Source organism: Lissotriton vulgaris, chromosome 3_1 (assembly GCF_964263255.1).
Source record: "Lissotriton vulgaris chromosome 3_1, aLisVul1.2, whole genome shotgun sequence".
In the NCBI taxonomy this organism is placed as follows: domain Eukaryota; kingdom Metazoa; phylum Chordata; class Amphibia; order Caudata; family Salamandridae; genus Lissotriton; species Lissotriton vulgaris.
Genome location: NC_141689.1, coordinates 818037964 through 818064999, shown reverse-complemented (window position 1 = coordinate 818064999; position 27036 = coordinate 818037964). Strand labels below are relative to the sequence as shown.

General features: G+C 49.1%; 1 protein-coding gene across 1 annotated transcript in view; it reads right to left on the bottom strand.

The window, feature by feature from the left end:
* The window catches only part of CDC42SE2 (CDC42 small effector 2), a 362860-nt gene extending 336683 nt beyond the window's left edge, over window positions 1–26177 (bottom strand). The window contains exon 1 of the mRNA XM_086961125.1: window positions 25686–26177. The gene's annotated coding sequence lies outside the window, so the exon portion shown is untranslated. The remainder of the gene's footprint in view (window positions 1–25685) is intronic.
* Between the last annotated feature and the right edge of the window lie 859 nt (window positions 26178–27036).

The following is a 27036-nucleotide window of genomic DNA, read 5'->3' as shown; positions in this document are numbered from 1 at the left end:
TTTTTCTTTATTATTGCATAAGAAAGTATTTTGCAGAGGCTGGCCCCGTAGGAGCTCAGGAGCCGGCGCCATAACCGGCAGCGAGCCCCCACCAAAGCATGCAAAATGGGGGCCGGAAGCGGCGATCCGAGCAAGGAGAAGACGGCGGGAATACGGGGTCTCCACAGAGACGCGAGGGACCCCCCATTTGGCGCTCAGCCCGCCCCCTCCCCCCCCCCTTAGCCCCCCCTCACCTGGTTTCCGGCCGCACCGGGCGGCCAATGGGGGGGCAGGCGTTGTTTGAAACCCCCAATGAGGGGGCGCCCTAGGAACAAGATAGGCCTTGGGGGGGCATATAAGCGCTGCTCCCCCAGGGATACTCCTATGTCCAGGAGCGGGGGAGCAGCACGGCGAAAACAATCTTGAGGAATCCGGAAGAAGTGAGGAGGGCACAACCGTGCTGCCGCAAGGGATCGACCCGGGACGAGCGGACTCGAAGACACACGAGGCGGCCCCCGACGAGAGAGAATCACCACCAGAGCCTGCACGGCGCGGAGAACAAGGAGGGCGTCTGCCTTGCATGACCCGGCGAGCGGAGGAGCGACACGGACACGACCGGAGCCTACCCGGTGTGCCGACCTTCCCAACGGCTAGAGCACCACAACCGGAGCCCACCCGGTGTGCCCCCCGGCTTGTACGCCTTGACCGAAGTGACCCGGCCGACAAGGAGAGCGGAGGAGCAATACGGACACGACCGGAGCCTACCCGGTGTGCCGACCTTCCCAACGGCTAGAGCACCACAACCGGAGCCCACCCGGTGTGCCCCCCGGCTTGTACGCCTTGACCGAAGTGACCCGGCCGACAAGGAGAGCGGAGGAGCGATACGGACACGACCGGAGCCTACCCGGTGTGCCGACCTTCCCAACGGCTAGAGCACCACAACCGGAGCCCACCCGGTGTGCCCCCCGGCTCGTACGCCTTGACCGAAGTGACCCGGCCGACAAGGAGAGAAGGACTGCAACCGGAGCCTACCCGGGACGGCCTGAGGAAGGAGAAGGAGAACCGGGGCCCACCCGGCAGCCACAGGACAGGCGCTTACCCCGGGGGGACCTCGGCGGCGACTGCACGGCAGCGGAGGTAATACCTGTCATGTAATCCTAATACGGGCCAGAGTCCGCCCGACAGCAAAGGGACAGGCGCGTGCATCTGGGGGCCTCGGCGGCAGCTGCACGGCATCGGAGTCGGAGCGGTAGACTACCGGTCCGCCCCCAAGCTTCCCCGGAGCCAGGTCCAGGAAGTCAGGCAGCAGCGTCCACGCGGGCGCAGAGGAAAGCGGCAGGCGCCCCCTAGTGGCGGAAGGCAACATTGCAAGCACATATCGAGGCCCAAGAAATAAGCCTCGGATTGCTAAAGGGGACAGCTTTTTGGTGCATATCCCGACGGCGGCTGCACCCCACTACCACATATCGGCTAGCAGTTGGGCTCGGCGCGCAACGACTGGTAGCAGCAGCCCCCCGCCCAACCCATAAGGGCCACGAAATCGGGTCAGAGGCGACCCGACCAAGAAAATGCCCAAGAAAGGCGGCGCACGCAAAGGCCAAGATGACCTGAGTGACCTGCTCAGGAGGGTGCGCGCGGCATCAGAAAAGCACGGCGAGGGATGGTTCCAGGAACAGCTGGGCCGTGACAATGGTGAAGGCACAAGCAAAGACGGAGCCACCGAGCCACCCGCAGCCAAAAGGAGCAGGAGGGCGCCGGCAAAGTTGGCAGACGCGGCGCCCCCCTCAAAGACACCAAAGCGGAACCGACCAACTGCAGCCAGCACGGCGATGGCGGGAAGGGACAAGGAGACCAGCGACACGCCGACCAATGGTGAGCATATTAGCGCAATCATTCAGGAATGCTGCAAAGCGATGGCGCCGCTGTTATTACAAGGGTTAAGCGGGCAGACTGCTAGGGCACAGGCCGGCGGGGTGGAAGGGCTAGGGCAGCCCGAGGGAGCGCCAATAGTGCAGTGCAGGGAGGCCGTGGGGGCCCCATGGTTCCTACTCTCCCCGGGGACAGAGCGTCAACAACAGATAGGGGAACAATCCACAGCCGCCCCGGGGAGGGAGGGGGGATCACCCACAGTAGCATGGGGTAGCCCCCCACCCCTGACCAGGCCACCTCTGACAACTGACACAACAGGAACCTACGCAAGGCCATCGCCAGGCCCCTAGCGCTGACCACCAGGGCAACAGGATTGGCCAGCCTCATTCCCCTAGCAGTAAAAGAACGAATATGGCGCAAAGAGTTCATAGATATATTCTCCCTCCTGGAGATACAGTTAGAGGGGCTAGATCTTACCACATGCAACAAAAAGGAGGAAGACAGGAGGGAGAGGAGAAGGGAGCGGAAGGAGCGCACATTCGACAATTGGCTAGACGTTTTTCGCATTATGGCGTGCATAATAGTCGAGAAGTTCCCTCACTGTGCGGCTGACTTATGGCTGTACGAAGCGAACATCCACAATGCACAAAGGCAGTTCCAGGGGGACTCTTGGTTAGAATACGACAAGGGTTTCAGACTAAAAATGCAAACACATCCCGAAATGGAGTGGAATGAGGAGGACGTCTCAGGATACATACACAAGATGATGGTAGCGAAGGACGCTTGGTCCTGGGGAGGGAGGGCCGAGCACCCCTATAGGGGGTCCTTTCAAAGAGGGAAAGGGAGGCCGTTTCAAAAACACAAACACTTTAACTCAGGGAAAGGAGCGCAGGGACACGGCCCTCCGGCCATATGCTGGAAATTCCAGACCAACGAGTGAACATTCGGGGCAGCGTGTAGATTCTCACACACGTGTTCAGCATGCGGGGGAGGACACTCGGCAGCAAGCTGCAGGTGCAGAGGGACCACCAAAAGGGACAAAAAAGATAATAAAAAGCAATGAGGTGCACGGGGTAGACCACGAGGAAAGAGCGCGACAGGGGACCCCCCCCTCGCTTGGTCCCCCATCAACACGCAACGATTGCGCTCGCTAGCCAACAGATATCACAACAAGACCGACGCGGACACACTAGTACAGGGTTTTGAGACAGGTTTCATCATACCTTTCGAAGGCCCCCCCCCCCCAGCTGTGACAGGAATTTAAAGTCAGCAATGCAGCACCCTGAAGTGGTGACAAAAAAGATAGAAAAGGAGAGGCTGCTATGCAGAATCGAAGGCCCCCTCCCAGATTCAGCTAGAGTAGGTCTAGTTACATCACTATTAGGGGTAGTGCCCAAGAAAGAGAAAGGGCAGTTTAGGCCGATCCACCACCTGTCATTTCCGGAGGGGCGGTCAGTAAATGACGGAATTAAGGCGGAGGTGTGCTCAGTGACGTACTCCACAATCGACGATGCTATAGATCTAATAAAGGCCACAGGTAGGGGCACACTTATGGCAAAGGCGGACATCGAGTCAGCGTTCCGCCTCCTCCCGGTACATCCTGATAGCTTTCACCTGTTAGGTTTCCAATGGGAGGGACAGTACTATCGGGACAAAGCGATGCCAATGGGCTGTTCAGTGTCCTGTGCCTACTTCGAGCTATTTAGCACCTTCGTGGAGGGGGCGTTGCACGACCGCCACCCAGAGGGCGGCAAGCTGCATTACTTAGACGACTTCCTGTTCACTGGGCCGGCAGATTCCCACGTGTGCCGGGACACCCTAAGGGCATTCACCAAGCTGGCAGCAGAATTAGGGATCCCCCTGTCCAAAGAGAAAACCGAGGGGCCCACAACAAAGATCACATTCCTGGGAATAGAATTAGACTCCGTCTCAGGCACGTCCAGACTCCCCCCGGACAAGATAGAGGATTTCAGGAGGGATATACAGGGACTGCTAGGGCGGAACAAAGCCACACTGAGGGCGTTGCAGCAACTGATCGGGAAATTGAATTTCGTCACCAGGGTGATCCCGGCGGGCAAAGTGTTCGCAAGAAGATTGACAAAACTCACATGCGGCCTCACACACAAGCACCACCGGGTGCGCCTGGGGGCCGAGGTGAAAAGGGACCTAGTAGTATGGGACACCTTCCTAGCTGATTTTAACGGGGTCCTCATCTGGAGGGAAGGCTGGTTGACATGCAGACAGATCGAACTGTACACAGATGCGTCAGGGAGCACAGGATTTGGCGCGCTCTTGGGGGGCAAATGGTGCGCGGGCCAGTGGCCCGACAGCTGGCACAGACAAGGCGTGACAGGCAACATAACATTCCTGGAGCTGTTCCCAATTGTAGTGGCCCTAGTGATTTGGAGGGAAGACCTAAAGAACATGAAACTGACCCTATGGTCAGACAACAAGGGAGTAGTGCAAGCGATCAACAGGGGGTCGGCCAGGTGCCCAGACACACTGAGACTAATGCGCCGTCTGGTTACATTACAGTTGGAAGGCAACATAGAACTGCGAGCAAGGCACGTGCCAGGGGTGGAGAACGAGATAGCCGACGCCCTATCCCGCGGCAAGATGAACAGATTCAGGGAGCTGGCTCCCAGGGCAGACACAAACATGACCCCCTTCCCACACCAACTATGGAATCTGGCAAGGCAGACCTCTCAGAGCTGATCACCCAGGCACTGGCCCCCGGCGCAGCAAGGTGATACACGAAATACCTAGCAACCGTGTTTAGAGTTGGGGGCATTCAATCATTGGCCTGCCCGAGCGAGACGCGCAGGGCAGCGGAGCTTTTTATAAGCTGGGCATACAAAAACGGCAGGTCAAGGTCATGGACACAAGCCCACTTAGCGGCGGTGGTACACTATGCAAAATTGGAGACGGGTCATAACCCGTTGGCATCACATTACATCAAGACCGCCATGAAGGGCTGGAGGAGGAAGGAGGGGAAGAAGGCAGACACAAGGCCACCAATAGACTTCAACAGACTAGGGGCGCTGCTACAGGCATTAGATCACGTGGCGGCAGGCGAATACGAACAGGTGCTCTTCAAGGTGGCATTCGCCACAGCCTTCTTCGGGGCGTTCCGCATCAGCGAACTCGTGGCCCCAGCAAGGGGGGCCTAGCCGAGCGATGCCTGCAGGCCAGCGACGTATCCCTGAGAGCGGGCAGGGTAGAGCTGGTGCTGCGCAAATCCAAGACAGACCAGGCAGGCAGAGGGGCCACAGTTAGTCTGCACTGCATCCAGAACCATGACCTCTGCACAGTCTGCCGCCTCTTAGCCTTTATGGCAATTCGCCCAGCGGGCGACGGCCCCCTGTTCATACACGGGGACGGGTCATACTTAAGTAAATTTCAATTTGTAGCAGTTATGCGGATGGCCCTCAGCAAAGCGGGCTTGCCCCCAGGGGCCTTTGGGTCACACTCATTCCGGATAGGGGCGGCCACGACCGCTGCCCAACACGGGATGCCGGCAGCAGGCATACAAGCACTAGGGAGGTGGCGCTCGCGCGCATACAAGACATATGTGAGGCCCCAGCTACTGTGACGTGAAGTAAGACAGCGCGGGGTTTGCTTGAAGGTGACCGTTCCCCCCCTTTCTACTTCCACCAACAGGGAACAGACCCCACCTGGTATGGGTAGTGGGCCACTCCTTCGTCAAGCGGATGGGGGCATGGTGGAGGAACAGGGGGCGCGGACTCAAGGCCAGGCCGAAACACTCGTGCATCCGCTGTTTGGCCAGTCGGGCATGCGCTGGGGGCAGCTGACAGCAACCCTCAAGGAACTGAGGGAGGAACCAACAGAAAAACCGCCCCAGAAGGGGCAAGAGACAATTGCAAGGAATGTATAATGACAGAACATGCAAATGCAAGTGATACCTGATGCAAGTGATACGATACCTGTTTTTCCTTGTAACCCTAATAAACTGCGGCCAATAAATGACCACCACAGTGAGAAAGTGTAGTGGCATTCTTGGCGGGACGGGGAGACAAGAAAAGTTGCTTAGGATCACTGCGGGAGTGGGGCAGAGTGGGCAGGTTATTCGAAAATGTGATTTCAGACTACCATGTGTACAAAACTTTAAGAAGTGCTTCTAAGTGCAATGCTATAACGTGTCTTGTTAATGTCGTAGCTCCCACATACTAAGGAAATATTTGTTTACAGCTTTAAAGAGACTCTGGCATATTTTACCCGATTTGTTGTATGAACACAATCAGGGCCGGCTTTAGCGCTGGTGGCGCCCAGTGCTACAATGCTTGGTGGCGCCCCCCAGTGACCACCTCCACTCCTTAATAACCATCCTTTCACAGTGCCCCTCAACCTCCATAACCACTCTCTCTCTCAGATGCATTTAATTCGTTTTATAGCGCCACTCTTATCAGTGTAAGGTGTCATAACACTTTACATCACACAGATTACACGGAGGCAATCAATCATAAGTGTGTAAATCAGTGTATAGGAAATGTTACAGAGGACAAGAAGATATTGAAGTCCGATATAGAAGTCACAGGGCACCCATGCTGGTAGGCAGGATAGTTTAAGAGTGCTTGGTCGGGAAAATCAGAAATTTAGAATGTACAACCTAACACCATGGTTGGGGGGGCTCACTTTAATAATAAGAATTGATTGCTACCCAAATGAACCCATTTGGCAACATTACGATAATGAAAAACGGGGAAATCATAACGCTTCAGTGTTCTACATTAGGATTTTAACTCCTAAAGAGCTAGCAACAATATGGTCTCTCTGACAAAAGTAGTAACACACTGACCTATGTACATTACATTATATGGACTTTGTGATCTGCGCGTTCTTGCAGTAGGCATATTAACCCTCTGCGCTACCTTACGATGACGATCTCTTTCTTGATCTCCAGGAAGTACATTAATCACTGTAGTTATTCTGACATTATTATTACTGGCTGACAATTGCTGGAGGCCAGGAAAGCAGCAACAGGTGCTTTTAAAACCATAATTTTGGCACCCCCACACGAAGTCAGCACCCGGTGCAGTGGCACCAGTCACACCGCCCACAATACATTTTCAGGGTTGGCTCGTGCTCGGGATCTAAGATCCGTGCCCGACCCTCGACTCGGTTCCTTTTCTCCCGGTTAATTTGTTGGCTCGCCCATCTCTAATCATTACTTGTCAAGATCCTTATAAGTTTATTGAGTAACGGCCACTCAACATGAACCAGTTCAGGGTAACACACAAATTTGGAGTCTCAGATGAACAACTAACAAAAATGAAGATGGCTGAAAGCTGGCTGATATATGTCCACATATATTAAGGGAGGCCCATGCTGCTTATAAACGTGAAATCAGATATGAGGCGTCCTAACACTGAATCTACCTAAGATCCATTCATCACACTGTGAAAAAACAAGCACACGCATCACCTTCTTTCCGTCAGTCTCAACCATTGAAGCAACATCTTTTACTGCCTAAAGTTTTCCTCACTATGGATCATTTCCTTGAAGAACCCCGAACACTGCACCCACACTCAACTTTTTCAACTCACGTGGCAGGAGATTGGCCCATGTGGACAGGAGTTCGCAGTGGCACTTCCAACCCACAGTTAAAAACAAACTAGGAAAGATTAGTGCTAATTAGGGGGTTGGGCAGTACGGGCGATATGGAAATTAAATCACGAGTACAATATCGCAATGGATTTTCCAGTAGTCTCACTGACCACGGCAGCAAGGTGCTGGTCCGCAAGCAATCAAGCCTGCGTGTATTACCAGTCAGAAGTAAGATTTTGAAAGTAAAACGATCCACACATTCATGGACATAATCTCCGACTCAGGTGACATAATAGAGAGCAGTCACATCTGTTCAACGTCACTGTTCTCTTAAACAGGCAGAAAAGGTACAAGTGGCTGCTGGGGCACAAGGAGTGGCCTGCCACTCAGACTGGAGAAGGTGGTGTATATGAAGCAGATGGCTTCCTTGGAATAAGAGGCGCATTGCTAGAACTTTGCTCCCGCCTGCTTTCACCATTCCTGGAGGGTGCAGACAAACCTTCCTCGGGCTCCGAGGCACATTCCAACAGCTCTGCCCCAACCTGTGGGACTCTGGTATGATACTATTCAACTTTACCACTCTCTCCGGCTTAGCAGGAATCATGGAGCATGCAAAGCTTCCTTTCCTCTCGGATAGCACAACCTTATCCCCCCCCCGCACCCCCCTCCTCCCCCCCCCCCCCGCACCCCAACCCCCACCCCAACCACCTGGACAACAAGCAGGAAGAATGAAACCGGCCCTTTCACAGAGGCTCAGAGTGGCCCTTCAAAATTACTTTCCCTGACCCAACCCCGGCCGACAAAGGATGCTTTCCTGAGGCTACCCAATTGCTCCCGCCCTCCCTTCCGGGGTCTACCCACAATCTCCATTCTCATCAGCAGCCTAGCTGTATCAACAACCTAGTCCTTGCCATGAAGCACAGAGGGGTTTAATTAGAAGTGGATGGCTCAAGGGTGGGCGGGGTGGCAGATGTCCAATCAGACTCCAGTCAGCGGGCACTATGTCCTCGAGTCATCCCTTCGTCTCTGAAGCATCACTTCTGGCAACAGCTACACAGTCCTTCCAGTGAGACGACCTGGTTGCCACTGCAAAAGGATGGTAAAATCCTTTTGCAAAATTATAGCAATGTTTCTTCCCTGTACATGAATGCTTCACCCTCCAGGCATCTGCAATCTAGGCATTCCTATGAGTATTAATACACCCAATGTCCCTTTGAAATGGCTGTCTGCAATACATAGGAAATGCTCCATAAGTTTTGAATGACCCGAAATACAATGTTGGTATTTGCAGCTGGTCAACGAATGAATGTCACTTGTGGCAGCCACTGCCTGTGGGGGCTGACCTATAGAGCCTCTCTCCATAAATTATAAATTAATCCTATAAGCACTGGGAGAGAGCTAAAGAGGTCGCAACAACGCCCTTGAACGAGAAACATTTCTCTCCAAATCCCCACTCTTTGGTGCAATATCAGTGGAGCTTTTAAAATGTGTTCTTGTATAAAAATTAATAAAACACGTTAAAATTAAAATGCGTTTGCGTGCATAGAACTGCCCTTTCAAAATGGAAGCATTTCAAGCTCTGTAATGGACGGTCGGTTGAACCTTGAAAGAGGGGTCACGCTTAATGAGGAAGTAGTGATTCAGAGCAGAAGGCCACATGCACCCATGAAAAGAAGAAGATACAGCACTTAAGGAACTGTGGTCAGTTCATGTGACAGTCTTGTGCTTCTGTGTGTTTCTATGGGATGGGGATAAGCAGGACTGTGCACCGCTTCCCTTTTGAAACGTGGTTTTCTGTTGCACATACATGTGGTAACAGACAAGCTTTTTAGTACTGTAACAAGGTGTACCTTAAGTGATGATGGCTGCTTATGTTGAACGAAAGAGTTTCAAATTGCCTCCCTTCCCTCTGATCAAAGATGCATACTGAACTGTTATTTTATTTTAAGTCAATTCAGCGATAAGTTAGTCTACTGCATTCAGATGATGTGCCTTACACACTTGAGACATTTCTATATATTAAAATTACGTAAAATAGCTACTCTGTCTATATTGGATTTAAGCGCCATCATTAGTTTTAACATATCTCTCATCGGTATATCCAGTTACTAATTATAACTTCTGTTCGGAGATTGTTGCTTCAACGTACCCACAGATGCAAGTAATTCAGGAACACTACTTACAGAATATAAAGTATTACCCCTTGATTTCCTTTGCCTCAAATTGTAAAGCGCTCCGATATCCTTCGGGATCAAGTTCGTGCTATATAAAACTTAATAAATAAATAAAATGGAGGGGAAACAGTTGGAATTTTCCTTAGCGTGCTCTGACTTGTAGCTGCAAATCCGATGCCCACCACTGTTGTATATTCCCGAGTAGGAAATTCCTCAAATATGGACTTGTAAAACTTAATAGTGGGTTTATTCACAAAACAGCGCTTTTGGCAGCACCTAATACTACCAATACACAGACCTCGATAACAAAACTTTACATTAAATATGGATCACCTGGTAGCATCTCTAGGGAACCTTAAGATGAAATCCTTGTGAGATGCAAAATGTTTGAGGCTCTGGGGTTGTGTCTCTAGTGTGTGGACAAACTACACCCTCTACAAGTTCACTGGAGTTTTTGAAGTTAGTTTGGCAAAATCTCTCTTCTGTAGTTGCTTAATTCAGTATCCAACAGGCCTAATATAACCAGTTGAATGTTCTAAGCATATGTTACTATACCGAATTCGAAATGCAGCCGTCTCAGTAGCTTTTGAACCTTTTATAAGTTGAAACACTTTTTGGTTCAATTGGCCTGTTATGAACTATGTGGTAAACTAAGTGCCATATTCAGCAAATCTTAATTTATATGGGATACACTTTGGTTGCTGAAATCCACATTCCTGGACTATACCTGCCTAAGCGTAGCTTGAGCACTGACCACCAAACAAGTTATTAAGCATTGCTTCCCGTAGTCAAGCATGTTAACCTGCCACAATCCTATTCTTACTTTTTTCATTTGCCGTGTTTAGACTTCCCTTAACATAGCTGTCCTTTGCTGGTCTTGCTGGGGGACGAAACAGCTCTTTAACCGGCGTTCTGTACACCTTAAATACGAGGCCTCTGTACTATTACCATCCACCTAGTGCTTTCTACACAACCAACATGCCTTTCTACAACAGCTCTTTATATTATGCGTGTTTCCAAGCTTCCTTTTTAAATAATCTACAATATTTTTGCAATGAAAGGAAAAATAAATCGTCCAGTAGGGCATATTGTGCTGAATGCCACCAAGTTCGCCAAGTGGGCTTGCGATAGTCATTATATAATAAGGTGATCAGCTTAATAGCTTATTTGTCTGGCGTGTGCTGCATGGGGATGGAGGATGTACTGGAGCCATCTCTCTCCTGCATGCAGTGCATGTGAATGAAGGTTAAAGGATGAGCAAAGGGCAGGGAATGGACTCAAGCATGGCAAAGGCAAAGACTTCCCCAGGCATCTGTCTTCACCTCCTACTGGATGAGGCCGCCATATGGCTCAACCAATGAGGCGAACAGCTAGAGACTTAGAAGGCGGAAGATGTTAATCAGGATGCGCCCATCGCTCATCTTATTTATCTACCGCCCGCACACCTCTGTATTTCCTTATAGGCCTTGATTCAAGGATGGACAGGGTGTGCAGTGATATACAGACATGGTGCTCGCTCTCCTGAAGCCCCACGGTAAGACCTGCACTATCCTGACAATAAGACTTAGAAGGAGACTAACTACTGCCATCAAACGTATGCCCATTAGTGCGTGCATCAGGTCCCCACCCTGGGGTCCTCACTCGGACCCCGAGGCTCAGCAGAACTAACTCACTGAGGAAGAACAGCGTGGCCCACAAGGTAAGTGCTGAACCAACCTGTGAGTGCTGATGTGTGTGCCTTTGTTTATTTAAGTATGCATGTGAGTGTCTGTTCTTGTATGTGTTGGAGATTGTGTGTAAAAATGCAAGTGTGAATGTGTGGGTGTGTGCGTGGGGTTGCCTGGAACAATAGCTCAATAGGAAATGTGAGGGACAGACCAAGAGCATCTATAAGACAGGTGGCTGGGTGGAGGAGGGGTGCATAAAACACATCGGGTCCCCACTGACTGGTTTATAGCCAGCAAGATGATTAAGTAAGATTAGTGTGGTGTGCTGACCAGTTTAGGTGGCCTCCATATTCCAAGTTTTAAATTAGACAAGACCAACACAATATTTCACCATCCATGGTTAATACGTTTTTTGAATTTTATCAGGTAATAGTGTTACCTTATATTCACACATCTTACAAATGTCAAAATGAAATTTTATTAGAATCACGTGATACACGGGGAAACAGTATAGCAGTGGGAAGCATGTAGGCTCCATCATGGCTATAAACTCCAATTTATTTGAAATAGGCTTTTACGGTTGGTGACATTTGGCTGTTAATTGACCTATTGACTCCTTCTAAAAATATCCTTGGAAGGCCTCCTCTTAAATTCACCCAGTAGGATTCAATTGGCTGACCAGGAAGTACTGGAATATAATTCATGAGCACCTGTTGACCTGCTTATAAGCTGCAAATTGTAGCCGCATATCTGCTTGCTTTCATTCTAAATGCGATTTGCTTACTTTTTTCTCAAAACAATTTTTGAGGGAGCAGGATCACCCTTTGAGTGGTTTGGGATAGCAAACGTCAGTCTGAGAAATTTTGGGAATGCATATTTCACCAATTTGATTTAAACTCAGGATCTGGCAGTGATTCCAATTACATGTGGTCTCTGGTGTGAGGAACTTAAATCCAAATAGAAAAGAAAAATACATCTTGATGAGGAGAATCATTACCTCTACTAAATCAATTTTCATATTCATCAGACATTAGATATGGAACAACCTCCTGAAGCAAATTAGAAAGCTCCCAACCTTCTCCCAACTCCAAAGGGCAATGAAGACATGGCTATCCCCACTGTCCTTTCACGACCACAATGTTGTATTGCATGACTATTGATAACCAGACAAATTCCCGGTACAAGAGTTTGCTTTTAGTGTGGGAAAGTGCCCTTTTTGTATGGTCACCCCCCACTTTTTGCTACAATGCTGATGGTTATGACTGAAAGTGCACTGGTGTCTGCTGCTCAGGCCCCAATGCTGGAGCTCGCTCCCTAACAAGCATCTGCAATGCAATAGGTATTGCATTTACGCAGGTTTAGGCTAGTGGCACTGTAAATGACCATGCCTTTTATTTATGTTTGATTTTCAAAACATAAAAGACATTGTCATTTGCAATGCCAATAGCTTAAACTCTCACTAATACGAAACCAATTGCATTTCAAATGCTGGTTTAAAAGGGTATGTGTGTTTGTGTGTGGGGGGGTTGCAAACAAAAGGTAGCAGAAGGAACATAGACAGGGAGGGTGTGGGGGAGCCAAACAGGGTGTGGTGAAGTAACAATGGTGGTGAAGTGGGGAAGGGGCATGGAAGGCATAGGGAAGCAAACAATAGAGGGAGCAATGTGGCGGGCAGAGGGAGAAAAGCAAATGAGCAAGAGCAACGTTAAGCGTGGGGTGAAAGCACACCCTTTACAGGTAATCTGAGCCGAGGAGCAAAGCGCAGCTAGTGGCCACATTGAAATTGGAGAACTGCTCAGTAAAGAGCTCCAATACCTTCCTTTGCGCTTGTAGTTGCGAAAGTGTGTGTCCAAAGAGAAATTTGAAGCCAAAGACTTTCTTTCTTTTTGGGATCCATTTCACAGAGAAAAAAATTGAGAAAAGAGGCTAAGAGCCCTTTGTTGAAGTCATGGTTTTTAGCAAGTGAGCAGAGGAGCAAACCTAAAGCATATTGATGTTTAACATAGATGTTCGTTCAGAAAATAAACACTCCAGATTGAGCTGAATTTATATCACGCACCTTTGACCTCCCTAAAGGCATCGCTGAGTTACCCCCTTCTGTCTCCCATGGCCCCTGAAGAGCTACCAGTTTGCTACAAGTTAAACAAGCCAGTGGTCACAACTGCAAATGAGAGACCCTCGTGCAGTAAGAGAAACTCATTACAGAAAATAGTGCTTACAGACTAAAGAGATGTACCATGTAACAACCGAAGTAAAAGGGCCAGTCCTCATGGGACGTTACAAATGAAGACAAGGCTGTACTAAATCAGGACTAACAACCCTAATAAGGAATCAGAAGCCAGCATTTACGAAGGACAATAGCACAAGCCAAACACCAATATGGGCAAAGAGTGGGCGGGGCTTCAAGTACATACTCCAATACAGCATGTCTTGCAGAGTAGCGCATATGCTGCCCAGGCTCGACCTAAGACACATGTGAATTAGCAACCCAGACTGCCATAGACTTTAAGCCACTTATAACACCCTGGTATATGATGCCAGTGGTACCCAAGGAAAGGAATTTAAAGGGCTCAGCAGGAGCTGAAGAACCATTTGTGCCATCCTGAGTGACCCAAATAAACAGATGACAGCAGTCCTCAATTACAAACATCAGGAACAGTGCAAACTGCTCAAACTCGCCTTTGCCATCGCTTTGTGTGGCAAGGAAGCCCCCTAGGAAGGCCACATGAGCCCAGGAGGTAGGATGCATAATATTAAGGATGTGGCCTTTAAGTGCAAGCTTATATGTCGCTATAGTGACCTTTTCCATTTAAGGCTACTCTAAGTAATCAGCGGTTCATAGAATATCTTGGGTTGGTACCCAGGCACTAGCTCCATTATAGGACCAACAAAATATGTCATGTTTGGTATCAGACAACATGCCTCCTCGCCCCTGACACAATCCTCTTATCCAGGCTGATGTGGCACACACACACAGGTGCTTACCAGCATTTCCTGTGCCCTGGCTGGCAGCCTGCAGCTGCTGCCACCAAGACAGGAATCTGACACCCTGCCAAGAGGTGTGAGCTCTTCTAGGAGTTAGAAACAATAGTCTGGATGGGAAAAATGTCACACCACCCTCCCCAAAACTTCAAGGAGTGAGCTTCAAAGCTTACACCGCCGGTAATATGCAACCTGGCTGCTTCACAAAAGAGGAACTGGCCTTCCCCAAGCATATTAGCACTCGGTGGGTGTAAAAATGATGTAGTCAAAAGGTGTACATTTCCAAAAGACTAGCTACACCACTAGGGTGGGCTACCTGGTCTGTACAGCAAAGGAAGATTTCTGTTATTAAAAAAAAAAAATGGCAGAATAGAGGGTTCTGTGGTCACCTCATGGGCGGTTTAGCCACTTGGGCTAATAGCCCATTGGCCACTTGCATCCACACCCCTAACATCCATAAATCTAGGATTAAATGGGCACCTCTGAAACCAGAACCTCAGTTCTGATCTGACTTGCAACAAAGGACGCAAAAAGACCAGAGTCTTTGACAACAGAAACTGCACCAACCAAAGGCGCGATGCTCTGCACCTTTGGCAACCTTCCTGGAACTACATGACTGCACAACTGTGACTCGTCCTAGACCAAAGACCAGTTCCCTCTGGGCAACACTAAGCTCCCCTGGACTAGTGGCACTAGTCCGCTGCACACCGCAGGCAAATACTACATACCGGAACTGAAGAATAGCTGTTCATCGGGCCCGCCAAGGGATTTGCCCAAAAATAGATGGTCCAGAGCTTTGTGGGAAGTGTAATCCTGACCTCCAACAAGTTTCAGGTAGCTACCGTTTTCCTCCTGATGTTGAAACATCTCCCTGCTGAATTTAATGCTGCCAAGGCTTGTTGGTGGCCAGTCCAGCAACCAACACCTTTACTTGCCGTTGCAAACAACTCAGCATGTCTGTCAGATCCATGAACGATGCCCCACCTGTTTCCTCATTTTCCCAGTAGTTGAGGCTACCAATTGGCAATATTTTTGCAAATGTAATTACTAAAGGGGAAATGTGTTCGCCAGGGTAATTGGGAAGTGGGGCACATGACCCGGAGCTGTATACCAAGTTAGAGAGGAGGTTGTGGAGTCAGATTTAATAAAGAGACTGTTCAAAGCTGAGATGCCAAAAGACTCAAAACAAGTAAGTCTCAGTCTCAGTTTATTTTTTTTATCCCAACAATTGCTGCCACGCCTCCACATATTTTGCCCACTGGACGATTAGCATGGAGTAAATAATTTCCTGGAAGAGCAGCTAAGATATCAGGGGAGGATTCATTTGCTAGCCAGGTTTCTGATAGAAGTAACAGACCTGATCTTTTCAGAATCCAACAACTGATATATTTGTATTTGGTGCTTAACCAAGGATCTGATGTTAAGACAGGAAAACGTGATCTGGTTGGGTGTGTTAACAATCCCAGTGCAGGTACTAGTGGGTGGAAGTGACAGGTTTGGTCAGGTCAATGGTTGAGCTGTTCTTATTAGGTAGCCCGGGGTTAGACAGATGACGGGAGATGGATGGGTCAGTTTAAAGTTTTATCAAATGTAAGTATCCGAGTTCGTTGGAAGAATTATTACGTTTTTCGGCACAGTAATTAGCTTTGGCCAGCTAGGGACAGGCTTGCCTTGGGCCGCCTCTGTCAGCATTTAAAGGGCTACAAGCTCTGACAGATTCCACCCCCTTGACTGAGATTGGTTCCTCCTAGCAAATCACAATCCGTCAGGAATCCTCTACCACGCCTGAGATCAACCAGGTTAAGGAGAATTTAAAGTGCAATAAGGTGCACTTTTTTTACATCCCCCCCCCCCAAAAAAAAACAGGAATCCTCACCCCGTGCTGATAGTTCCTACTTACCTGAAAACACACATACGAGGGAACAGCTTCTCTGTTCAAACATACGAATTATGGAATAAACTTCATAAGAAAATCAGACTTGTCAACAATCATTTACAATTCAGTGGGTGCATAACGTCCTAGCTTACCCCACAACCAAGTTTCTATCCCTCTAAAGCAACAATGGTGACTGGTTTGTGCAAGCACCTTTCACATCTACCCTCAAATTCATTTGAATCAAATACGTGAAACACTCTCACATAACACTTGTGCATTATGCACAGAGAGTGGCTCCAAACTTCACAACACAACACTAAGATGTGACATTGTTACTAACACCCTTCTGCCATCTAGACAGCTCAGAATAAAAAAAGACTGCAGAGCACCTAGACACTTCTACAAGAGGTAACGAAGAGATAGAGAAACACTACAATTATCGGGCAATAGCAATCTCCAAGCGTAGTTTACAAAGGTTTCTAAATGTAGCTGCTGCATTCGACATCTGCAGGCCCTCTCTAGTACCAAGCTGAAGGAATGTAGAACCAGGAGTTACTCCAAACTCGGCTCCACTCACATCACTTCCGGACTCTCAGAAAATAGTTTGCTTCATATATAATCCATGTTCACATAATCACTGCACACCTGTTTACCCGATAGCCTGCCGGCACATCCCTCTGTGTGGATATTTGCTTTTTGTGACCTGCATTTAGCTACAATATTTACTATGTTGTCACATCTGTTTCAATTAACACGATGTACATTATTCAAGAGGTTGCAGGCAAGTCTATACAAACTCTTAAAGCATAAAGTAAACAAGGACACTGCCAGGAGGTAAACCGAAACCAGTAAAAAGGCAGAGAGCCCTAGCGAACCAATAACAATTTATATTATGATATACTCAAAAAAAGGCTCAAAATCCATGAAAGCCTCTCCCCAGGAGGACTCACTCAACAACTCCAGTGAGTCCCTATATATTAGGAGAGGAGATGAATTCATGTCACATGGATTCCACATTTTTACCACTAGGCTCATGGGCAAAATGGCCGCCGAGTAGGAGCCTCCCGAGAGGCTCCAGGTTTGGGGATTACCTATTTTGGTTTTTATCCACGTATAAGCCGCCTCATCGGCCCTCAGCCTTTCCACCAACTGCGGACCCCCTCAGAAGCACACCGCAGAAGTAGATTTCCGTTGTTCAATTCACCCGCTGGACCGACCGCTGCTGCTGCCCTGATCTGTGCCCTTGCTGACGCGGCTTGGCTGGTCTCGAGCTCCGGGGCCGATCGGCTGGGGGTGGGTGGACAAGCACCGTAGCGTGCCCGCTGTCGGACAGCTCATCCTGTGCCTGCCGATAGAGGATGATCGTGGTCTCCTGAGAGCACCGGGGACCCTGGAGGCTGGAGACTTTCACCATGGTGACCTCTCCCTCTTGCCAGCCTGGAGAGTGATAAGCCCCTGCCTGCGGCCGGCAAATTGCACCCCGAGGTCCTGTGGAATCCGGAGCTCCACGATCGGGTTGAGAGTTCCATCCCCTACACCCCTTGTGCCATCTTGCGACACCCTGCTCTGCAGCGCCTGCATCTGCCTGGATTCCGGCTGCCCGTTTTCGCCCACGGTCGACCCCCTCATCCTGTGCCGCTGCTGCCTGATGTTTCTGGCCTCCAGATGACACTGGATGCAGATGACGGAGACCAGTCCCGGTGAGTCCTACCCTCCCTGCACTGCCTGGCCGGATACCTGGATGTTGGACCGCTTCCGGTGGGGGACTTTGTTTTTCTGGCGGGGTCTAGCGAGTTGACGCACACTTGATTCCTGCTGGGTCTCGGCCCTCCTGCATCGAACGTGTCCTGGGGGACTGTCTGGTTGAGTTGACTGCCTGACCCGATCGATCCAATATTCGGAGAGCGCCCCACAACTTTTTTGACCCGGGTCCCGGCTCGCCTGCTTTCCGACGTGTCCTGGGGACTGAGCCTATCTAGTGGGTTGTTGACTGCCCAGACCGGCTTGACCAAACAAACGGAGAGCGCCCCGCCGGGCATCTCTACCGAAACTCTCTGACTTCTGATCTTGGGGCCAAAGTCTACTGTGCATACTGTGAATCCATTGTGGTTACTGGAAAGTCTATGTGTGCTGGCTCAGCCACTTTGAGGCCACTTGCATTGACATCCAATCGTAGGGCCAAAGTTTAGTGTGCATACTGTGAATCCTGAATCTGTTGTGTTTACTTGACGAACTGTTTGTGCTGGCTCAGCCATTTTAAAGCCACTTGCATTGTTAATACTCGTAAGATAGAAGCTGTCCTCGCCTGCCCCTACTCAAAGAAAGTGAAAGAGGACTGCTCGAAGCTTATCACAACAATAGAAAGAGGACTTCTGCAGCGGCATGCAATTAACAGCCCGCTAAACTTATTCTACAGAAAGCGATCCGATTCGATTTTATTTTGCATTTAGATTCCTGCTGCTCATCTACGATGGGGCATCTTGGCGCTGCAGCACAGTCTCCAAGTAAACCTAGCTCCTTGGATAGACCTACTGGGGCTGCTACCATTATATCTCACTACTCAAACCAACCGCTGGGGCGGTAGTCTCATCACTCTCCCCGACATGGCAGGGCCCTGCCTGACCTCCTCGGGCGACAACTACTACACCGTTGTTTATCCTCCTATTCTCTCCAAATCCGCCACTAAATCCCTCAAACACTCCATCCTGAAAAATCATCCTGAGCCCCTGATCTTTGTCTCAGCGTTGACATGGGCACAGTCATTAATGACCTCATCTTCCACTACAGGAACACGTCTCTTTGGCGCAATGCCTTCTCTAGCCTCCCCAAAGTACAGGAAGCCAGGAACATCCCTCAAGGCAAAAAACTCACGTTCGCACCATCTGCAAACCTGCATGCCTACCTCACCATCACCTTGTACAATAGCTGTATCATTCTGATACAAGCGCCACCCAAAGACCTCGTTAAATTTGTGGACCACTTCACCCTTCTTAAAAAATACGTTCACTACCCTACCTAGTCCACACTCCCACGCTCCACCCGTTGCCCAATCCGCCAAGTGTGACTAGCCTCTTGCAATCCACACATGCTAGGGATCACATCACTGGGCGACCCAGCCCCACTACCTTGCCACCAGCGCATGCCAACCACTGCACACCTACACCACCGAACTCAGGCCCACATACTCTCCCCTCTCCGTCGGCTTCCGAAACTCCCCCTAGGGCTCACATCTCTAGTCAACCTAGCTCCGCTACCATACTTACAGCACATGCTAACAAAAGCATCCCCAAACCCTTATCCTCCTGCCTGCAAAATCTTCCTGCACATATGGTTATTGAAACGACTGCTAGGGCCCATGACACTGGTCAGCTTAGCCCCACCACTAGGCTACCAGCGCAGTACGACTGAATCTCTCCCATCCCATCGGCCCCCTGCCCGCAAGAACTTCCCTCTGATAGAGATACTGATCAACCTGGCCCTACTACTAGGCTACCAGCACATTCATCAGAATCGCTTGCATGCAACTGGCCCCCCGCCCGCAAGAACTTACCTCTCAGAGATATTGATACTCTCCACCGCAGAGATACCGAACTAACCCAGAACAGTCACAAGTCCATTCTGGATATAAAAAAAAAATCCTGCACCTCACCAAACTCTCCTTCTTGAATCTCTGGCTCTCGCAGAACGCTACCCCCCACACTAAGCCCCTCCTTCACCCACTACCGCTATCCCTGAGACAACTCGAATGACATTTTCCTTGGCGACTTCAACTTGCATTGGAAAGATCCTAAGGACCCTCAGGTCAACGCCATCAGAGACTTCTTGGCCGACCAAGACCTTACCCAAACCTGCTCTCTACCTACTCAGGCGTAGATCATCGCTAAGGAATCAGCGGTCAAACTTATCTCTTGACCCATGTGATTGGTCTGACCACCACCCTATCACCTTCCTCCTGCCTAGCACCCACACGAGATGGACACCACACCCGTGATTCCCAAACGATGTGTTAGAGACACCTTGATCACGGGAAAATAGTTGCGAGCTGTGATACCGACCCCCCCCCCCCTCCAGTGCACTTTGGTCAACAATCTTGCGGATAATTATTCCTCAACTATATCCGACATTCTTGATGACCTTGCTCCGTTAAAACTAAAAAGAACCCAGAACAAAGACTGGAATCCCTGGTTCAATGGATCCCTCAACAAGGAGATAAGATCCCTTCCACAGACAGAACGAAACTGGAAACAGCACCCATCAGTAGCCCATCTTAAACTTCTCTGCCAGGCCAGAAATGCCTACAATAGGAAAATCCTCAACTCTAAAAAAGAATTCTTCAGAACAGATCTTGAGAACGCCAAGAATAGACCTTACAAGCTATTTGATTTGGTCAAACACCAATCCAACAAACTAGCAAAAACCTCCAACGAAATGCCTAAACCCCTAATATCATGAGAGGATTTTTTATCCTTCTTCAGTGACAAAATATCTGCCCTAGGAAACAAACTTATGTCTGCAACTCACCACAAAAATCTGTCGGCTCTACCTCTTCTCTCCGCGCCGTCCTCCCAAACTTCACCCAAAAACTAAACGCACTGGCCCAACTTTAAAGTCTATGACGATCACTCTATCTCGAGAATTCTAGCCTCCTTAAACCCGAACAATCACTTCAATGATCCTTTCCCCTCTAACTGCCTAGCTGCCACCTCTCAGGGTATCATCCCTTCCTGGTCTGCAATAATCAATGCTTCCCTCCAATAGGGTTCGATAGCTGATTCTCTCAAGCTGGCCAAGTCGTCCCCATCTTAAAAAAACCTACACTGGATCATGCCTCCGCCGACAACTATGGATTCATATCAAGCATCCCACTCCTAGCCAAAGTTCTGGAGAAATGTGTGCAACAGCAGCTGAGCCTACACATCACCAACTTCCTCCTTTGAGATGACTTCCAATCCGGGTTTAGACCTGGACACAGCACTGAAACCACCCTACTCTACATTGTGGATGATGCCCTTCAAGTCCTCGACAAAGGCAAAACCGGTCTCCTAATCCTCCTAGACCTATCTTCGGCATTCAATATGGTTAACCACGAAATACTCCTTGAACGCCTCAAACTCAGGATGGGTTTGGATGGCACTGTCCTTGAATGGTTTAGGTCCTTCCTCCAAAATCACTCACAGAGAGTCCTCATCGACGGTAATCTATCCGCTCCCTCTCCGATCACGGTTGGAGCCCCCATGGATCAACCCTTTACCCTACCCTCTTCAATCTTTACCTGGAACCGCTCACAGAGGTAAAACACACCGCCAATATCTTCTACCTCATGTACGCTGACGACACACAGATCTACATTAAAATCTCTTCCCCTGAGGACATTCTCTGCTTGAATGAGTCTTTGAAACTGACTGTCCACTGGCTCACCGCCAACCAGCTTAAACTAAACGCAAATAAAACTGAATTTCTTCTAATCTCCCCACCCACAACCAATCCAGACATCCAGGAATGGATCAAGACTATCACAGCGCTAAATTGCCCTCCTACCATTGTGGACTCTGCAAAATCGCTTGAAATAACACTTGACGCCCGCTTGAACATGCAGGGCCATATCAACTCTATGGCCAAAACTGCCAGATTTCACCTGAGTTACTTAAGAAACTTGAAACCCTTCCTCGACGCCTCTGACCTAAAAACGGCATCCCAGGCACTAGTCATTTCCAGAAAAACAGAAATCCAGGCACTAGTCATTGCCAGACTAGATTATGGATGCTCTATTCTCGCAGGGCTACCCAAGAACTCTCTGGCCACATTGAAAGCCTGCTTCAACGCCGCCGCCAGACTCCTAACTAGCTCAAAGAAATTCAACCACATCTCTCCCTACCTTAAAGCTCTGAACTGGCTTCCCCTGGAGGCCAGAATCCAACTTTAACTGGCCTGCATTCCTCACATAGCTCTATACTCTAATTCCCCTGCATTTCTCGCCAGAAACTCGTGATATCCGGAGGAGCCAGAAACCCTCGATCTGCCAGAGACATTTTACTCCAACCAGCACGCTTCTGGGAAAAAAACCTGAATCAGACCTTCTCGGGCGGCTCCAAGAATTTGGAAATTTCTCCCGCCCGCCATCTGAAGACTTCCATCTTTGGCACGCTTCAAAAAGGAGAGCAAATCGGTCCTAATGGGCAAATTCCTCGCATAACGATCACATTACAATCACAATCACCCCAGCGACAGGTTCCATCCACCACTTCAGCATTATCCATGGCTATGATAGCTACCCTGCACTCCTGGGCATCCCACCCAAGAGTTGAGACTGTGTACCTTCTTTTATAATGTATCTACCTGTTCTCTTTTATCCAATGTATCCGGGACTTTAGACTGCTTGCTTTTTCTTGTATTATGTTTCTACCTATTTTACCCAATTGGTACCCTCCACTCCCAATTCTTTTGTATGCCACCCTTCAATCCTGTAAAGTGTTCTGATATCCTCACGGGTCTCGTTCGCTCTCTATAAAATAAATATATGTAAAAGATCAGTGCATTCTGGGATTTGCTTCAACGAGATCCACCCAGTAGCGGCTCGCTCAGAGCAAGGATGGTGGACGGGAAGGGGCGCGAGTATTTTTTTAATAATTAACTTACCTTATCCGCCGCATGCCTTTCCAGCCACCGTATGCCTCTCCAGCCGCCGCACCCCACTCCTCCCTCGGCTGGAAGCACCGGAAGTACCCAAGCTTCTGGACTCTCCCAGCCAATATGATGCTACAGGAGCAGCGTTGTGATTGATTTGGGCATCCTGTTTGGATGCTCAGGCAATGCCTAGGAGGCTGGGCATGTTCCCCACGGGGCTGCGCAACACAACTCAATGGAGAACATGCCATGTGCGCAAGACGGTTTGGCCAGCCCTAGAGGGCCGGCCAAACTGTCAAGTGCACTAAGCAGAGTTTATACCACTCCTCCCCTGCTCTGACGTCATGTAGCCAGGCCCACCCTGACACCTGCATAGGAAAAGAAAAAGATAATAACATCATGTTATTATCATTTTAGTTTTTGCACTGCTGAAACAGAAGTGGGGCGACGCTCCTCCGCCTTAGCGGAGGAGCCGGCACTGGATCCAAATAAACCCTATAACAGTGGCACTTAACATTTTGACTTCTGTGGACCCCATTTCAAAATTACTGGACTCTGGAGACCCTCACTGAATTATTATTGGAAGCCAGGTACCCTAACAAGCAATTTTTCTGATTTGAACCGCAAAACAATACACAAAAATAAATACAAGCATTCATCAAAGAAATACACAAATGGGTAAATATTTTATTTAATTCACAGATATAATTTTTGGTGAAGGTTGGAATTTATCTAAAGTCAATTGAGAGCACATCTATAGTCCATACTATACTTTGTTTAGCTGCTCCTACAAATCAATCTTAGGTTACCAGCTTAATTTTGAGTCTCCAATTTCAAATTCCTACCCATTAACAGAACGTTTTAATTTTGTTTCTTTATATACAACTTATTAATTTGTTATTTAATTTTCTAAGAATGTGCGGACCCCCTGAGTAGGCGTCGCTGACGCCCAGGGGTCCCCAGGCCACAGTTTAGGAACCACTAGCCTATACTCTACCAATGATTTACAAGAGGAAAGGCACACTTGGGAAAGAGATATTTTATAATTAAACCGTCTGCTTGTCCTTCCTATAAGGCACAGAGAAAGCGAATATATATCATCCAAACAGCTTGTACCAATGCTATGATGAACAATATGTTTGTTGTACTAAGCTCCAGCTGAAAGTAAGATAAGTGGGAATTTGCGTGGGTATTCTAACGATCATTCAGACATCTATCTATCTATCTATCTATATACATATACACACACACACGTGAGTTAGGCTATGGCTGGCAAGTGAAGAGCCCCTCTCAGGGCTCACATACACCGTCGGTGAGGGCAAGCATGGGCATGTCCTGGCCCCACTACCGTTTATTCTGTATATGCCAGCACGCCCTCTCGTCCTAGAGGCGTTCAGGTCGTTTCCCTTAAGTTAGTAGATATGCATTTCTCGGCCCTGCCTTGTGATGACCGTGGGTGGGTGACTCATAACATAAGTCAGAGTTTGATATGGTAAGCATTCGATGACTGGATAAGAGGTTTTCTTTAATAAGGTCAAATATCCAAACCCCTAGGTAACGTGAATTCTGTAGTTTAAATACATTGTAAACAACGGCTGTAATATGAAAATACTTTTATGATAATATTTACGAACCAGATGTAACTTGTGAATGTGATATTTAATTTTGTAGCCACTTACATCACTCGCCTGCTACCTGTAAGTACCAGGTGTGCCATGAATCTGCTTCTGCCAACATTTTCTACTTATACGCTGAAAGATTTCCCCCCACGGGTAAGATATCAATATTTTAAGAAACACACGCTGGCATACATTTCCTGAGACATTTAAAAGAACACTAATAAATGTATGAAATGGAAAGTTGGATTGCTTTTTAGTGACCGCCACTTAAACCAATAAAGTCGGTTTATGACCATCATTTGAGATGGGCTAAGACTGAACCGCCTCCTTTCAGGAACGAGGTGCAATGCCAGCTTTCACTCTAGGAGCTTGGTTTAAGAAGGGGCAGCGGTCACTAAAGCCGAGGCACTGAACGGGACATTTCCACGCAGAAGCGTCAGTGCGGCATTCACATTCAGTCAGTGCGTGAATTCGCATTAACACCCTTGCATCGCTAAACCAACACCTTTGCAAAGAAACCACAGAAGTAATAACAGAGCAATCTAGCAGCGACATATTTTCGCACCTGAGCCAGGCGAAGCATTTGCATGCCGCTGCTAACAGAGACAAACAACAGGACCCTGGTGTCCTGTGCACACATATTTCGCCACAGCCCCTAAAAGAGAAATCCGTAAGGGAATATGCAACCCCCCAGAGTTCCAGTGGGGGAGATTCAACGTCCAACATAATATCCTCATTCAGTGGGCGAATTTAGCATGCATGGGAGCGCAGCCATCTGCGGTGTCACGAAAGTCCTTTTCCAATCCGGAGCAATGAATCGAGCTCAGCGCAGGCAAGGGGCAATCAGTGCACGTAGTGCTCTAAATACCCCGTGAGCCCAACTAACAGGTGGCACTGCAGACGATGCCCCCAAATCCTCTGTATATGAAGATGAAATGCGGAAACGAGGAGATGCCAAAAGGAAACTGTGCATAGAGTAAGCCTTGTTTGAATATTAAACACATTCACACAAACACAACAACATACTGCAGGAAACAGTCATGTAAAAGCAATGCACCCAGGCACGACGATGCCACTTGGCACGCCATATGGACCTGGTGGGTCAACGTGTCACAAACGTAGCCGAGGACACCTGAACACCAACAGAACGAGCATGGGCAGGGTATTTTGGCTCTAGGATGGGGACCTTCCTGCCCGTGTTGGCACCTTTAATACACCGCCCTTCAGTCGTGGGGTGAATCTGACTGCACACAAGTCTGCATGTAATACACAAACATGCCCGCAGGTGGGCTGCATCTGAGTGCCAGGCTGCGATGCCAACCTCACTCACCCATCAGATTCATGTGAGCGCCTTTGTCCCTCGCATTTCCCCGGCCCAGGGTCCACTCCCTCCGGTTCTCAGCGGCGGTCCCCGCCGCAGCAGGGCGTCTGGAAGCAGAGCCTGCTTGAAAACAAGCGGTGTGCGCCCGGCTCTCCTCCGTCCGTCGGCTCACTGAAAGGCTGGACCACCTCCTGCTCCCAGGGCAGCTGCTGCCTCTTCCTGATGCTTTGCCGCTGGAGGCGGTAAGGGATCCCTCTGGTTCCTCCCCGGTAGAAAGGCCCCCAGGACGCTGCACACCCTGTCACCGGCTCTGAAGAAGGCTACGCGGTGAAGATGGCGACCTCCGCGGCGCTAAGAGTACTCTGGATGAGACAAGCCTCCCTTTGCCGCCGCCGCCGGGGTGAGCGAGCCGAAGAGCTGCGACGCAGGCGGGAGGAGGCGGGCCGGGGGCGGAGCCGCCATGTTCAGCGTGCCTGGACTCGGTAATGCACGGGGCCGCTCTCTGTATGCGGCCACCGAGGAAGCGGGGAGGAGAGCCGTGCCCAGAGATCGATACATCACTCACTGTCCATCATTCTTCTGCAGGAGCGAACTGACGTGGATCTCGGCGAGGGAGAGTCGCAGCTGCGGCTCTCAGCAGTTTGAACAGGTGCAACAGTGAGCCTTGGATGCAAGGCGCCTGCAGCACGTGCCTGCAAGGCCTTTTGCGAGGAGGTGTGCAGGCCTGAGCGTAATTCATTTACAGGTTGCTGGCCTGCTACAAACAACACCTAAAAATGCAACAGTTACTTTTATTTCTTAGTTCGTATAAAATAAGTACTCAAAACGAAGTCAAGCAGTTTGTAAATGGTCCCAAACCCCTTATTTTGTTCCCATTTCAAAGTACACAGGTGTACTCTGAAATCATCACAGCACCACCTTAACTCTGCAATCCTTTTTAGGAGTCTTCCCTTCCTTTATATCAGAAGCAGGGCCTCTAAATTGATATTGCCTTATTGTGGAATACAGCTTTGTTTTCACTGGTGTAAGTTTGATAAAAGATGTTCAGCAATTTTACTGGTGAGAGGCTGTATAAGACAAGCATTGGCAAAGCCAATAGGCTTCACCTCTGCAAAATCTATTGGTTTTGTCAGTGTATTTTTAGACATGCTGCAAAGCAGTACGAGCTGTTGTGCAACATGGCTGAAAGTTAAACAGAAAACTGCTATGACGTGGCTAGCGTTGACTGCTTCTTTAGTCCTTTTTAGGCCGAGCCATGAACTTCCTCCCAACTGTTTCCCAGACTCCTTAGACTGTGATGTGTTTTTAATGGTTACGTGTTTCATTTGAGGTGCTGGAATATTATGTATGTAACCATTTT